Source organism: Sorghum bicolor, chromosome 2 (genome assembly GCF_000003195.3).
Source record: "Sorghum bicolor cultivar BTx623 chromosome 2, Sorghum_bicolor_NCBIv3, whole genome shotgun sequence".
In the NCBI taxonomy this organism is placed as follows: Eukaryota; Viridiplantae; Streptophyta; class Magnoliopsida; order Poales; family Poaceae; genus Sorghum; species Sorghum bicolor.
In genome coordinates this window covers 20,521,409-20,538,768 of record NC_012871.2, presented here as the reverse complement: position 1 = coordinate 20,538,768, position 17,360 = coordinate 20,521,409, and positions in this window count along the sequence as shown.

Here is a 17,360-nt window from a genome sequence, read left to right as displayed (position 1 = left end):
TAATAATATTTTTTTTTGCTTATTTGGACCTTAAGTAAAGTCAACAGCTACTACATGTACTACTGTTGTTTCTTCAGCAGTTACCTCCAAGGCTGCAGTTTCAGCCAATGTGGCAGCAGGTGCACAATACCACTTCACAGTTAATGTGTACATTGTCTTTAGGACAGAGTCAACATATAATAATATAATTTACCGGCTGCTGGACTATGCTTGGCTACTCATTAGAAACTTATTTGAACTCACTTAATAAATTGCAACCGCTGTTACGGTTTATGGTCAATAACTGACTATTTTTCTTTTTCTTTGTTAACATCTTCTTGCAAATAGCGCCACAAGCTTATGCTCTTGAACAAACTCTCTTGGTTAAAAAATTGGCACCAAACACCAGGGATCAGATTTTGTTTTTACTGAAGAGCCAGATGCTAAATCAGAAATATGGAAGGTCAGCAGAGCATCAACTTTACTCTATATGACATGAATTATAATGATAGTCCACTACTACACAAATAATTTTGTAAGATTATGCAATTTTATTAACCGTGGCAGTCGCAAAATTTAACCGCCTCAAAAAATGCATGACGATTAACGGAGGTGGGCAATTTTATTTACCGAGGCGGTAAAACTTATCCGCCTCCATAAATCGATTTACGGAGGCAGTTAACCCAAAATCCATTTATGGAGGCGGACCTTTTAACTCAACTGCCTCCAACAATAGAGGTTATTTATGGAGGCGGGCTTCTTAATTCAACCGCCTCCATTAATATTGGCCAACCCACTAGCGATTGATGAAGCCCATATTAGCCCAGTTTCTGACTAAGAGTATATATATAAGCACAAACCCTAGCCCACTCTCATCCCATCCCCTCCCCTCTAACAGGTGCGCTCTCTCCCTCTCCTGTTTTCTAACCTGACGGCGTCCTCCACCCTCCAAACCCCGCGGCATCACCACCCTCCCCTCCCCATCTTGCGCCTCCTCACCACCCCCCTCCCCGTGGTGCTCCACCCGACGACAACAATCCCGGTGGTGCTCTACCTGGCGGTGCCCTTCTCCTAGCCTCTTCCCACAGCGGCGTCCCTCCCCCACCTGGCGGTGCACCACCAATCGACGCCGGCAGCCCTGTAGCAGCTCGATTGGGTGCCAGATCTAGGCCGACAACGTGTCCCAGCGACAGATCTAGGTCGGTAGCGTGCCCCGACGACAAATCTAGGTTGGTCGTGCACTTCGACAGTGGATCTAGGCCAGCCTCGCACCGCGGCGGTGGATCCAGGCTGGCCTCGGACCTCAACCCGTGAAGTCAGCCCCCACACGTGGAGGCCATGGCCTTCCGACAGCAGCGGCGTTTCAGCGGGCATGCGCTGTGCCACACTCTCTCCATAGCAGCATGGGTGACAACAACAATCTGCTGGGCGGCGGTGGCACACGCCCCAGATGGGCTCCGACGGGCTCGTCGATGTGCTCAACGGGCCTCATCGATGGGCTTGTTGGTTTTTTTTAAAATTTTTTATTGATTAATGGAGGCGGGCAAACTCACCCGCCTTGATGTTCATGATTATCCGAGGCCTATGATTGGAGGCGGTTGAGTTACCCGCCTCCATTAATCATTTTTGACCGCCTCCATTAAGATTTTTGTAGTAGTGGTGTCTTCAACATTTCGCTTTACTTGCTCCTCTAATACCCATTCTTTGCTTATGTTTCCTACGAGAATAGGTGCTCTTGGAAGTGAACAGTTCTTACCAGCAACCCGACGGTGTGGTCTCCAATTTATAGATCTCATCATTATGGTGTCCCAGGTGTTCGATCAAGCACTAATGGGTTAGATTTGTGTGAGATTAAACTCTAGGGACTCTTTCAATTTATGATTCTACCACATGATAGTTGTTGTTAATCCCAAATTTTGGTGAGATACGAAACTGCCAAGTGAGCCCGCTTCGCAGAAGGAGGGACAGCCAGACAAGTGGATCGACTAAACAAAGGCGCAGAGGAATTAGTCAATGAGAAGGATGTCAGAACAAGGCAAGACGAAAGAAGACGTGTCGGGTTCAATTACACTACAAGAGGACACCCCCTTTAGCAACACATATATGCGTTTCTACAAGGTTGAATAAGTGTTGGTAGGATCTATACCAACGCATCCAACATGTGTTGCTTAAAGTGGCGTTGCAAGGATCAATTGCAACACATATATATGTGTTGGTAAGAGGGGTATGCAAGCATTGCATGCTAGCAACGTTTATGTAGCAACACATATATATATTGCCAGTAGAATATGCCACATAATTTTGGAATTTGTTATTAAAATTCTATATACATTATTTTTATAGTATAAATAGCTTGATAAATTATTTGAATATCTTGCATCCAACAACCAGAAGCATTGAGACATATCTTTGGAACTCAAGATAATATCAAATAATTGAAATTAAGTAAATGATTTTATAGATACAAGAAAATGGTCTACTCTGTGATTGTATACAATGATTCACTAACTACAAAGTTCCAAACGAAAAATAAATAATACACATGTGTAACACTACTCCTAAACAACTAATCTTGAGGGACAATCTTGTTCTTGATCCTTCAAACATCTGAACATCCAACATATCATATATTTATCCTGCATGAAAATAAGTGCTTCGATAAGAAAATATTTAGGAAAACATGCGATTTTCCCATGAATTTACAAATCTAGATGAAGGAAAATATCTGAGCAATATATATACTTGTTCCTGGCAGCTCTTCTAGAATTGAAGGTTCATTAATACCCTTTGTCAGCAACCCTAACATAAAAGAAGCTGAGCTAAATTAGAACCAATAGAACCACACAAACATAAATTGAAACAGCTGGTTGTGCTCTACTTTTTCTACTCCAAGTTCTGTAAAATTTTCTACTGGAAGTTCTCCTATAGATGGGATTGACTTGTCATCAGAAACAAGTCAGAACTTTTGTACATGGAATTTAAAGAAAAAGCTAGCAACAATCATAAAAGAGACATTAGTCCGCAAGCATAACTGAGTTATTTCCAAATACTTGTTGAAAGAGCATCTAGGCCCCTAAGTGATTTCGGTGATTAATGACATTGTTGATTACTATGACTAACGTGTGTTTTGCAGAGGCAAAGTCATAGGTAAGGTCATGGTATATAGGTACTCGATGGACAGGGACGTACATGCCTACTTAATAGTGGAAATCGTTTTCGGTTTTCAAAGGAGGGATGGACATCGTCAAGACTAGACTAGGTCTAAGTGTCATATGGTGAAGAAGGGCACTTAGAGTAGTTTAGGACTTTGTTTTCCTTTGACCGTACTATTAAGAGGGGTTTTGATCTAGTAGCTTGACTTAGGCAAGGCTTTAGGTTTAGGTGTGGTGCACACTTGGTAAACCTAGCACTAGGCAGCTCAGAGATAGTCCTTAGATCGAGAGGAGCAAACTTCGTGTTGAAGCGATCGCGTTTCGACGAAGGTTGGGTGTCCAAAGGGGCACCGGACGCTGCACCGGACGCTCTGTGAGTGCGTCCGGTGAGGTCCTTAGCCGTTAGAACAGCGCCGTGCCTAGGGTTAGGCACCGGACGCTAGCACCGGACGCACCGGGTAGCGTCCGGTCCCTTACCCAGGGAGCTTGCAACGTTCCCCTGAGCACCGGACGCACCGGGTAGCGTCCGGTCCCATGCGCAGGGAGCATGTAAAGTTTCTCCGAGCACCGGACGGTGCACCGGACGCTGAGAGTTTAGCGTCCGGTGACCTGTCAGAGAAAGAGCAGGTAGCCGTTATGTCACACCGGACGCTCAGTGCAGTGCGTCCGGTGCAACATAATGTGCGTCCGGTGACCCCGTTTTCAGTGGAAAACGGTTGGCCGACCTTTGGACTTGGTGGATAGTATTTATACTCCTCCACCTCGTCCATGAGAGCTCTCTTGCCCATTTGAACATCAGAGAATCTTGTTGTGGAGCAAGAGAGTTGCAAGAGCTTAGAGAGGATTGAGTTTTTGAGTGAATTCTTGAGAGAATCCTCCTCTAGTGAGTTCCAAGAGTCAAGTGTGCATCCACCACTCTCTAGTGCCTTGTTTGGGTCAAGTGAGAGTTCTTTGCTTGTTACTCTTGGTGATCGCCATCACCTAGACGGTTCGGTGGTGATTGGAGGCACGAAGATCACCCGTAGTTCTTGTGGGTGGCTCGTGTCAAGCTTGTGAGCGGTTTTGGGCGATTCACCGCGACGGAGTGTCGAAGAATCAGCCCGTAGAGAGCACTTGGTCCTTGCGCGGACCAAGGGGGAGCAAGACCCTTGCGCGGGTGTTCCAACGAGGACTAGTGGAGAGTGGCGACTCTCCGATACCTCGGCAAAACATCGCCGAGCATTTTCTTCCACTACTCCCTTACTTTCTAGCATTTACTTTGTGCTTTTACATTCTTAGAATTACCATGCTAGAATAGGATTGGAACTAGGTTGCAAAACTTTTATCCGGTAGCTCTCCAAGTCACACTAGGCACAAGGGGTTGAATTGGAGCTTATAGGGTGCTTAAATTTTTAGAGAAGCCCAATTCACCCCCCCCCTCTTGGGCATCTTGATCCTTTCAATTGGTATCAGAGCCTAGTGCTCATTTTTTAGGCTTCACCGCCTAGAGAAAGATGTCTAACGGGGATGGACCGCCACCCATGTTCGATGGGGATGACTTCCCGTATTGGAAAATACGGATGGAGTCATACCTTGAGGCATGCGATGTAAAGTGCCTAAAAGCCGCGACCGAAGGGTTTGCCCCTCCGGAAAGAGCCACCGCTCTTACTCCACAAGAGCAAGAAAACGAGAAGTGGAATGCAAAGGCCAAAAACCACATCTTTAGAGGTCTTTGCAAAGAAGTGTTCAACCGTGTTCGGAGTCACAAAACCGCCAATGAACTTTGGAAGGAACTTTGTGCGCTCCATGAGGGAACTAAGAGTGAACGCGAGGAACGCTATCACCTAGTGATGAACAAGCTTAATACTTTTGAAATGCTTCCTAAAGAAAATGCTAATGAAATGTATTCTCGCTTGAATGTCATTGTAGAGGAGCTAAATGGACTTGGGCTCACACAAATGAGTACGGCGGATGTAGCAAGGAAGATACTATGTGTGCTTCCCATTGAGAAATATGGGCACATAGTAACCGTGCTTCATCAAGGCGATCTTTCCACCGCTACACCAACTACCATATTGGGGAAGATCAATGCTCATGAGATGTACATGCACATGAATCCTCAAGATGGCTCCTCATCGGCCAAGAAAGAAAAGAAGGACTTGGCTCTCAAAGCTTCTCACAAGGGCAAAGCCAAAAAGGTTGAAGTTGAGTCATCAACTTCAAGTGATGATGATGCATCTATTGCCCTCATGGTGAGAAGAACCACAAAAATGTTGAAGAAGCTCAATAAGAATGGAGTCAACTTTGACTCCAAGAAGAAGAAGTTCTTCACAAGTAGCAAGAGGAAACCCATCTCCGAGATGGATTGCTACAATTGTGGTGAGCTTGGTCATCTTGCTCATCAATGTCCAAAGCCCAAGAAGGACAAGTACAAGAAGAAGAACAAAGAGCAAGATGACTCAAGTGATGACGAGAAGAATGACAAGAAGCAATACAAGAAGAAAGGTGGCAAGAAGAAGGAGCACTACAAGAAAAAGAATGGCAAGGCTTATATTGTTGGTGATTGGCTCACCGACATTGAAAGCTCAAGTGGTGACTCATCCGGCAATGAAAGTGATGATGAGAAGGTTGCCGCCATTGCCATTGATGCTCCATCACCATCATCTTCACCACCATCTACATCCTCTACACATCTATGCCTTATGGCTAAGGGTGACCGGAAGGTACAAAGTGAGGATGAGAGTAGTGAGAGTGATAGTGAATATGAATCACCTTCTTATGATGAACTTGTAAAATTGCTTAACAAATACACAAAAGTCATAAGAAAGACTAGAAGTGAAAATGAAAAGCTTGAACTTGAAAATGAGACACTTCTAGCAAAGCTTAAGTCTAGTGATGAGCTTAGAGATCAAAATGAGATCATGACCACTAAGCTCAAGGAGCTCAAACTCTCTCTAAAAGAGCTCAAAGAAAAACATGATAAACTTGAGAGTGTTCATGATGAGCTTATCACTAGATATAGAGCAATGAAAGAAGAGCTAACAACTCTAAAAGCAAACTATGACAACCTTGAGATTGCTTATGAACTTGCAATTGATGAAACACATGTTGCTACTAACAATGTTGCTAAGCTTGATGTAGCCACATCTTGTGATGACTTACTTGTGGAGAGCACAAGCAAATGTGTTGATTGCAAGGGCAAGAAAGTGGTAGTGGCCGAGAGTTATGAGGACACTATCAAGCTCAAGAATGAGATCGTCATGCTCAAGAAAGAGTCGCAAGAACAAGCCAAGCACAAGAAAATTGTGATTGAGTCACTTGATCAAGACAAGAAGCTTGCTTATGAAAACAAGTTGCTCAAGGAAGAAAATCAATATCTCAAGCTTGGTTTGATGTATGATAAGCAAGAAGAAGATGAGACATTCATCTTGGACGAGTTAGCTAGCAACAATGACCCAATCATCAAGAAGCTAACTCAAGAGAATAACAAGCTCAAGAAAGAGAAGGAACACCTAACCATGGGGTTAGCAAAGTTCACAAAGGGGAAGGACCTTCAAAGTGAGCTTTTTATGAACACCGTCATGAAGATGGACAAGAGTGGAATTGGCTACAAGGCTCATCAAACAAAGCTCATCAAGTCACTAGCCACTCATGATCAACCAAGCAAGCCCAAGCCTAAGAGATGCTTTGAGTGTGGTCTAGAGGGACACTTTGCTCATGAGTGTAAGGAACCACTACCACCACCCTTGCCCAAGCATGCAAGACCATTTGCCTTCAATGCTCACTACATTGTAAGGAAAGACAAGAGTGGCAAGGTCAAGGTTAGCTTCATGGGGCCACCCAACAAGCAAAGGCCAAAGAAGATTTGGGTGCCAAAGCAACTAGTAGAGAAGGTCAAGGGCCCTAAGCAAATGTGGGTCCCTAAATCTCAAGCTTAATCTCTTGTGTGTAGGTGAACTACAAGACCGGGGGATCACATTGGGTAATTGATAGTGGTTGCACACAACATATGACCGGAGATCCCCGGATGTTCACCTCTCTTGATGAAGATGTTGACAACCAAGAGAAGATCACATTTGGTGACAACTCAAAAGGGAAAGTAAAGGGACTAGGAAAAGTTGCTATATCAAATGACAACTCCATCACCAATGTGCTCTATGTGCAATCTTTGAGTTTCAACTTGCTCTCGGTTGGACAACTTTGTGATCTTGGATTTGAATGCCTATTCAAGAAGAAGGAAGTAATTGTGACCAAGGAAGATGACAATGAAGTGATATTCAAAGGCTTCCGACACAACAACTTATATGTAGTTGATTTCTCATCAAATGAAGTTGATGTCAAGACTTGCTTATTCACAAAGACTTCACTTGGGTGGTTGTGGCATAGAAGGTTAGCACATGTTGGAATGGGCACACTCAAGAAGTTGATGAAGAAGGAATTGATAAGAGGCTTGAAGGATGTGACATTTGAGAAGGACAAGCTTTGTAGTGCATGTCAAGCGGGCAAACAAGTTGCAAACACTCATCCAACCAAAGCCTATCTCTCTACTTCAAGAGTGCTTGAGCTACTTCACATGGATTTGTTTGGACCAACCACATATGCTAGTCTTGGAGGCAACAAATATTGCTTGGTCATAGTTGATGATTACTCCCGGTACACTTGGACATTCTTCTTGCAAGACAAGGCCGAAGTTGCATCAATATTCAAGAAATTTGCAAAGAATGCCCAAAATCAATTTGATGTGAAGATCAAGAAAATTAGAAGTGACAATGGCAAAGAGTTTGACAACACCAACATTGAAGAGTATTGTGATGAAGTGGGAATCAAGCATGAGTTCTCCTCAACTTACACACCACAACAAAATGGGGTTGTAGAAAGAAAGAACCGGACATTGATCACCTTGGCAAGAACAATGCTAGATGAGTACAACACTTCGGAGAAGATGTGGGCCGAGGCAATCAACACCGCATGCTATGCTTCAAACCGGCTCTTTCCTCACAAGTTCCTAGAGAAGACACCTTATGAGTTGCTCAATGGGAAGAAGCCCGATGTCTCATTCTTTAGAGTGTTTGGATGCAAATGCTACATCTACAAGAAGCGCCAACACTTGGGAAAGTTCCAAAGAAGATGTGACATTGGTTACTTGGTTGGCTATTCATCAAAGTCCAAAGCATATAGGGTCTTTAACCATGCCACAAACATGGTTGAAGAAACATTTGATGTTGAATTTGATGAAACTAATGGCTCCCAAGGAGCAAGTGATAATCTTGATGATGTAGGTGGTGAACCATTGAGGGATGCCATGAAGAACATGCCGGTGGGAGACATCAAGCCTAAAGAAGATGATGATGATGTGCAAGTCATTGAGCCACCATCCACTTCACAAGGTCCACAAGATGAAGACAAGGATGTGAGAGATGCTCATGAAGACACTCAAGTCACTCATGAGCAAGTGGTGGCACAAGCACAAGATGTTAATGCTCCCCAACCAACCCCTCAAGTGGCACCAAGAAGAACATCACATCTCCTCCAAGATCACTCTCAAGATCTCATCATCGGGAGTCCATCACGTGGTGTAACTACTCGTTCTAGACATGCTTTGTTTATCGAACATCACGCTTTTGTGTCTCTTGAAGATGAACCAAAGACTATAGAGGAAGCTCTTCGTGATGTGGATTGGATCATGGCCATGCAAGAGGAGTTGAACAACTTCACTCGCAACCAAGTGTGGACACTTGAAGAGCGACCCAAAGATGCAAGAGTGATTGGAACAAAGTGGGTCTTCCGGAACAAGAAGGATGATCAAGGCAAAGTGGTGCGCAACAAGGCAAGACTTGTGGCAAAAGGCTTTTCACAAGTGGAAGGTCTTGACTTCGGTGAAACCTTTGCACCGGTGGCAAGACTTGAAGCAATCCGTATCCTACTTGCATATGCATCTAGTCACGATATCAAGTTATTTCAAATGGATGTGAAAAGTGCCTTTTTAAATGGTTATATTAATGAGCTTGTCTATGTTGAGCAACCCCCCGGTTTTGAAGACCCTAGGTACCCCAAGCATGTCTACCGGTTGTCCAAGGCGCTCTATGGTCTCAAGCAAGCTCCTAGAGCTTGGTATGAGAGGCTTATGGACTTCCTCATTGAGAAGGGCTTCAAGATTGGCAAAGTTGACACAACACTCTTCACCAAGAAAATGAATGGGGAAATCTTCATTTGCCAAGTTTATGTTGATGATATTATTTTTGGCTCTACTAATGAAGATTTTTGCAAGGAATTTGGTGATTTGATGTCCAAGGAGTTTGAGATGTCCATGATCGGCGAGCTATCCTTCTTCCTAGGATTTCAAGTCAAGCAAATGAAGGAAGGGGTCTTTATCTCTCAAGAGAAGTATACTCAAGATCTTCTCAAGAGATTCAAGATGATGGATTGCAAGCCAATCAAGACTCCCATGGCATCAAATGGGCATCTCGACTTGGATGAGGGAGGTAACCCTATTGACAAGACTCTCTATCGTTCCATGATAGGAAGTCTACTCTACCTCACCGCATCTAGGCCCGATATAATGTTTAGTGAGTGCATGTGTGCTAGGTATCAAGCAATGCCTATGGAATCTCACTTGATTGCGGTCAAGAGAATTCTTAGGTATCTAAAATACACACCTTGCCTAGGCTTGTGGTATCCCAAAGGTGCAAGATTCCAACTTGTAGGCTATTCCGATTCGGATTATGCCGGGTGCCGGATTGATAGAAAAAGCACATCCGGAGGGTGCCATTTCCTAGGTAGATCACTTGTCTCTTGGATGTCAAAGAAACAAAATAGTGTTGCTTTGTCAACGGCCGAGGCGGAATACATTGCCGCCGGTGCTTGTTGTGCACAAATACTCTACATGAAACAAACTTTGCTAGACTATGGAGTAGTACTAGACAAAGTACCTTTGTTGTGTGACAACGAAAGTGCTGTAAAACTTGCAAACAATCCGGTTCAACACACCCGCACAAAACATATTGATATCCGCCACCACTTTCTTAGGGATCATGTTGCTAAAGGTGATATATCCTTAGAGAATGTGGGAACGGAAAATCAATTGGCGGATATCTTCACAAAACCCCTAGATGAAGCTAGGTTTTGTAAGTTGAGAAATGAACTTAATGTGCTTGACATGTCCAACTTCACCAAAAGATAAAAGTTGTGTGTTGAATCTTGTAAATAATCTTTGTTTTGCACATCATGCATACTAAAACTAAAAATATAACTTGCATGTAGGGCTTGTCTAACATGGTTAAGATAACCCCCCCTTGAGTGTGTGAAAAAGCTTAACCTTGGATCAAACTTGACAAGCATTAGTTTACTTTCAAGAATTGCACTACAACTCATTTCATATGCATTCTTGTTAGTTGATCTTTTCTTTTCGGTTATTCGTTGAGCATCCGCTGTGTTCGTCCATAGATAGGGGGAGCATTCCAAGCTCATTATGATTTAAACCCCTAGCTTTATGGCCATACGATGCTCCTTGGTGATATTCTCGAACTATTTCCTTAAAAATCTACTAAGCCTATGGCTAAATAGTTGGTAAAATTTGAGGGTTTGAGAGATATCACTCATACCAGTTCCATTAGGTGTTTATTTATGTGTTTTTGGAAATGGAACTTGGTTGGGTCAAAGTCGGACGTGGTGCTTAGTTGAAAAAGTGCTCAGAGGAGCACCGGACGATGCACCGGACGCTGCCTCTGAGCGTCCGGTGCGGTGAGTGCGCCAGACTGCACTCACCGGACGCAGGAACAGTTTCCCTGTTGCGTCCGGTGAGGTGCGTCCGGTGCTCACCAGGCGTCACCCGAAGCACCGGACGCTAAAGCCAGCGTCCGGTGCCCATCGTCCGGTGCAAAACCTTTTTTTCAGACCTCTCTGCGCATGAGTCCGGTGGTCACCGGACGCGTCCGGTGCCACATAAAGAGCGTCCGGTGCCCCCGCGGCGGGCGGATATAACCCGCGCCCAGGGGCTTCGAGCGGCCGTTGTTTCCTTCCTCCGCCGACATCACCCGAGCCGCCCGTGCCCTAACGCCCTAGAACCGCCGCCGCCGTCGTCCGTGCGTCGACTCCCGGCGCCCTTTGGATCTTCCCCGCGCCAGATCTGCTCTTGGAAGCTCTTCCCTTCCTTCTCCTCGCCTGAGCCCCTCTCCATTGCGAAGCAACTAGGGCTTGGGTAAGGTTCTTGAGCAATGTCCTTAAGGTGCTTGGTCTTTTGTTTCAATGGATTGGAAAAAGGTTTTTGACCTCGATCTTCTCCGTTTCTCCGTTGCAGCACCTTGAGGAGTGGTTCCGCGTTCTCCGGTGGCTTCCGATCGAGTCATCTCATCCGGATTGCGTCTCGTTCGTCGACCGTAAGTCATTCGCGTTCAAAAATCTTATCTATTCTTGCGATCCATAGGTTTATCTCATCTCTAGCCGATATCATTGCTTATAGAGACCTTATCTTGTCAATTCTCTGCAGTACATTATTCTCCTTTGCCAGTCAGTTACTTGTCGGACGTTTGATTTGCTATGGCTCGTACCAAGAACGTCACTAGACCGACAGCCGGCTCAGGAGGTTCCCCAGGAGGCGATGATGGAGGTGATCCTCCTCAGTGTTTCTCAGCGGCAGAGAAAGGCAAGGGAAAGAAGCTGGCCACCAAGAAGCGGAAGGCCAGTGACAGAGATGCAGAGGTCGCAGAGGCAGTTGCAGCAGCGGCTGAGGCAGCCGAGAGGGGTGGTCGCTCTGGTGCTTTGAGGATTGTGGATGATCTTACGCCGCGTCAAAGGCGTGCAGTGCTTGAGGCAGATGCTTTCCATGGATCCCCTCCAGGGACCGTGACGATTGGAGGACAGAGGGTCAGGCTCGTGGTTAGGGATCCGGCTCAGGAGGGTCCAGACACTGAGACAGAGACCCAGGCAGAGGGTCCAGCAGAGGGACAGGAGCAGGAGCAGCCACTGAGGAGGTCGACTCGTGCTCGTACTCAGGCCACTCCTCGGACTGGTACGCAGGGTCAGTCCACCTCCACAGCTCATGCCACTCCGGCTAGAGGCACTCCAGCTTCCCGCCAGAGGCCAGTCAGGATCCACAGGGATCTTACTCTTGTGTCAGCCAGAGAGATCCAGCAGCTGCGGTTTGTTCCGTTTCCGACTTGGTTTCCAGCAGCCAGGGATCCCAGAGCCGGTGCCCGTTTCTACACCGTCGTCCAGGAGGATATTCACGAGGCACTGGTTCATTCTCAGTCACAGTTCAGGGAGCACAGGGTGATTGACCTAGAGATTCTCGGGAACGTGGTCGGGGCAGATATTCGGCAGTATTTCACTTACCTCCACGGACTCCCAGAGCTGCTAGCGCTCCCCGGTACTTACTGTGAGCAGTGGGTCAGAGAGTTCTACGCGTCAGTGTGGGTGTCTCCAGATCAAGCTATATCCACTACGCGTTGGCAGGGACTGACTACAGAGTGACTGCACAGCTAGCCAGACAGGTACTTGGACTACGAGACTCTTCAACTAGGATTCACCAGCTGTGCTACGGGAACGTGGATCCCCCTCGTCGTCCTCACGGTGGTGAGATACCACCGGTTGACTTCGTAGCTCCATGTTTCTGTGCACCCTTTGGGGAGGGCTCCAGCAGGACAGTGGCAGACTTGACTCGCCCAGCCAGGATCCTCGACTTTGTGTTGAGGAAGACTCTTCTGCCCAGGACAGGCTACAGAGACGGATTCACTCGTATGCAGCAGTGGCTCGTCGCTCACCTTATCTCCCAGACGCAGTTTGATTTGTGGGATTTGATCGTCTCCGAGATTGAGGACACTATTTCAGAGAGCTTCAGGGGCCGGCGTCAGTTGCCCTACGCACATTGGATCACCTTGCTTATTCTTCGTGCTAGGCCACTGCCCCTGCCAGCTCACTTGCAGAGGGAGTTGACAGAGTCAGACACCGTCTTTCCCCACTACGACCCCCGGCAGATGTTGAGAGCGCACCACGACCTTCGCGGTGCACCTCCTCCTCGTGCTCCATGTGGACAGGTGCCCCCACCTTCTCCTAGGGGCACCCGCAGTACAGCAGCAGTTGCTGAGACAGAGGAGCAGCAGGATATAGCTATTGGGGCGTTCGCCGATGCAGAGGCAGAGGGCGAGTTTGACTTCACCTCCGACAGCTCAGACGACGACTATCAGCCGCCAGTGACAGATCTCCCTCCCAGAGCACATGACCACGAGGCAGGCGGTTCTTCGAGTGCTTCAGACCCCGCCCTGCTTGCTATCCTAGAGGGGATGAGGGCAGATCAGCGCCGTGCAGCTGAGGAGCAGGCGAGGCACGACAGGGATCAGGCTGCCATCAATGCAGCCATGCAGGCCAGGCAGGATGAGCTCCAGCATCAGCTTCTCACCTTTCAGGAGCAGCAGCTTGCTTTCCAGGCCCAGCAGACCGCGATGATGGCCGCTCTCATGGCCGCCTCCGGGATTCAGCTACCGCAGATTCAGCTCCCAGGCACGTCGTCAGTCAGGCCTCCTACTCCTGCGCCTCAGATTCAGAGCCCGTCTCAGCAGCCGCTCCAGCTACCAGCTCAGAGTCAGCCGTTCTCGACGCCCCAGCACCAGGTCTCTCAGGGTGCTATCTCTACAGGCTTTGAGCAGGTACCGCAGTTTACCCCTCTCCGCTCAGGCTTCACACCTCAGTCAGCTTCAGCGTCACAGCTTGTGTGGGACTCGCAGACAGATCCGCACCTCAGCTTCACCTACAGTGCTCTGACTGGTGACCCTACGCCTCCTCCTCTGCAGGCTCCTGCAGTCTTTACGGCGCCAGTTACCACCACAGAGCTTCTGTCGTCGTCCGTAGCGTCGTCCGAGCAGCTTGCACCATCTACTACCGTACCAGAGACGACAGCTACAGCGACCGAGTCCGTGCCAGCTTCGTCAGCAGGACTTGAGCAGCCTGCACAGCCTGTGACAGCGCCAGAGCAGACCCGGACCGCTTCTCCAGCACCTGCAGCTTCAGAGGGTCATTCCACCTCCTCCGCCTCGACGGCCGATTCTTCAGATGACGCAGCTCGCTTCGTGGCCGCGCCGAGGGACTCTACTGCTCCGCCTCCTCCACCGTCTTCTTAGGTTTTTGGCGCTTGATGCCAAAGGGGGAGAGAGTGCGTTTGAGAGAGTTAGGAGTTAGGGGGAGCTAGAGAGGGTGGTTAGGAGTTTTGAGATATCTTTTTGTGTGCTACTTCATCATGCATCATGTTTATCTTTATGCATTGCACTTGTGTGAGATACTCTGGTTATGAGACATGATTTGTGTTTAAGGTGATATCTCTTTGTCTTGTGTTTTGGCTCATATTTATCTTTGCTTCCGCGTTTCGACTCCGATATTCCTATGAGCCTTATATCTATATCCTGTCCTATACCACTCACATATTTGGATGCAGGGTATTGGACTTGGTCGAGATAAGCATTACTAATCCCGTTGGTCTGATTGTAACAGGCTTATTGAAACCAAGTCACTTTGAAAACCTCAACTCTTTTCATACTCGAGGTTGTCATCAATCACCAAAAAGGGGGAGATTGAAAGAGCATCTAGGCCCCTAAGTGATTTCGGTGATTAATGACATTGTTGATTACTATGACTAACGTGTGTTTTGCAGAGGCAAAGTCATAGGTAAGGTCATGGTATATAGGTACTCGATGGACAGGGACGTACATGCCTACTTAATAGTGGAAATCGTTTTCAGTTTTCAAAGGAGGGATGGACATCGTCAAGACTAGACTAGGTCTAAGTGTCATATGGTGAAGAAGGGCACTTAGAGTAGTTTAGGACTTTGTTTTCCTTTGACCGTACTATTAAGAGGGGTTTTGATCTAGTAGCTTGACTTAGGCAAGGCTTTAGGTTTAGGTGTGGTGCACACTTGGTAAACCTAGCACTAGGCAGCTCAGAGATAGTCCTTAGATCGAGAGGAGCAAACTTCGTGTTGAAGCGATCGCGTTTCGACGAAGGTTGGGTGTCCAAAGGGGCACCGGACGCTGCACCGGACGCTCTGTGAGTGCGTCCGGTGAGGTCCTTAGCCGTTAGAACAGCGCCGTGCCTAGGGTTAGGCACCGGACGCTAGCACCGGACGCACCGGGTAGCGTCCGGTCCCTTACCCAGGGAGCTTGCAACGTTCCCCTGAGCACCGGACGCACCGGGTAGCGTCCGGTCCCATGCGCAGGGAGCATGTAAAGTTTCTCCGAGCACCGGACGGTGCACCGGACGCTGAGAGTTTAGCGTCCGGTGACCTGTCAGAGAAAGAGCAGGTAGCCGTTATGTCACACCGGACGCTCAGTGCAGTGCGTCCGGTGCAACATAATGTGCGTCCGGTGACCCCGTTTTCAGTGGAAAATGGTTGGCCGACCTTTGGACTTGGTGGATAGTATTTATACTCCTCCACCTCGTCCATGAGAGCTCTCTTGCCCATTTGAACATCAGAGAATCTTGTTGTGGAGCAAGAGAGTTGCAAGAGCTTAGAGAGGATTGAGTTTTTGAGTGAATTCTTGAGAGAATCCTCCTCTAGTGAGTTCCAAGAGTCAAGTGTGCATCCACCACTCTCTAGTGCCTTGTTTGGGTCAAGTGAGAGTTCTTTGCTTGTTACTCTTGGTGATCGCCATCACCTAGACGGTTCGGTGGTGATTGGAGGCACGAAGATCACCCGTAGTTCTTGTGGGTGGCTCGTGTCAAGCTTGTGAGCGGTTTTGGGCGATTCACCGCGACGGAGTGTCGAAGAATCAGCCCGTAGAGAGCACTTGGTCCTTGCACGGACCAAGGGGGAGCAAGACCCTTGCGCGGGTGTTCCAACGAGGACTAGTGGAGAGTGGCGACTCTCCGATACCTCGGCAAAACATCGCCGAGCATTTTCTTCCACTACTCCCTTACTTTCTAGCATTTACTTTGTGCTTTTACATTCTTAGAATTACCATGCTAGAATAGGATTGGAACTAGGTTGCAAAACTTTTATCCGGTAGCTCTCCAAGTCACACTAGGCACAAGGGGTTGAATTGGAGCTTATAGGGTGCTTAAATTTTTAGAGAAGCCCAATTCACCCCCCCCTCTTGGGCATCTTGATCCTTTCACTTGTTAATTTCATAACTGAAGAACTAATCTACTTAGGAGTCCAAAAAAGCTAGAAACACCATATCAAAATAATATAATTAAATTTGCGTTTGAACTGATTGAGAATCATTTGACAGTATACACAGCTACTATTTTGGATTACGTCACTGAGAAATTCAACTTGCACTAGTAGTCTTCAAGGTTCAGTTTCAAGAGCATTAACATGGAAAATATCCCATTTCTGTAACCTGCGCATATGCAGTGCATGTTTGTGTCATTTAGAAAAATAAACCATCTAGAGATGAGGCAACCAACAACACCTAGCAATATAGGTTAGTTCTAACTGCATCTCACTTGATGGCTTATAAAATATATGGCTTAGGGTCATCTCTCATATGAAGAACATAATATAAATCCATACATATACATGAAACACAAACCTATCGATCAGAGAAGAATAGATGTCACAGAAACATACCAAAGAAGAATTAGCCCTCAAGAAGAAACCGTGTATACCAATCAGGCTAGATATGCCAAGGAATGAGGATTACAGAAGGGGCAGATGGCTAACCGCCTATGGTGCACCAATACATTGCGGTCACTGCAGAATAGCCGCGCCCATGCTGAACACCTAGGAGATGCCATACTGCTGCTGTGCATCGCCACTGGATGCAAACCAAAAGTTTTAACTCATCGATCAACTGTAAGGCCTGTTTCTATTGGGTCAAATGATCCAATCCAGTACGTATGAAATTGTAGGCTACGAAGAACATGGATTTACCATACATAACCGTCAAAGGCCGTCAGTTGCCGCAAACCAAGGCAGCCATGGATGCAAGCCATGAATCCTCAGGAACTGTAGATCGAGATGGGGAGATTAATCATCAGGATGTGCAGATCGAGATGTGGGTGAAAGGTCCTTGTTTGTTTTTGGTAATTGAGTGACAACTTAGGTGGACTAATAGTGTTTATGTGAGATACACAGGAGATTAGTCCACAGGTGATTATGTGATGATGAAGGAGCTCATTGCATATGAGACATGACATGGAGTCATGTGACCAAGGTGGAGAAGATCAAGATGAGGCTTGGCTCGACGGACCGGTTGCAAGAGTGAAGGGCAAGTCGGAGGCTTTGAAGCGAGGAACCGCATGTGACGGTGAAGCTTGAGCAAG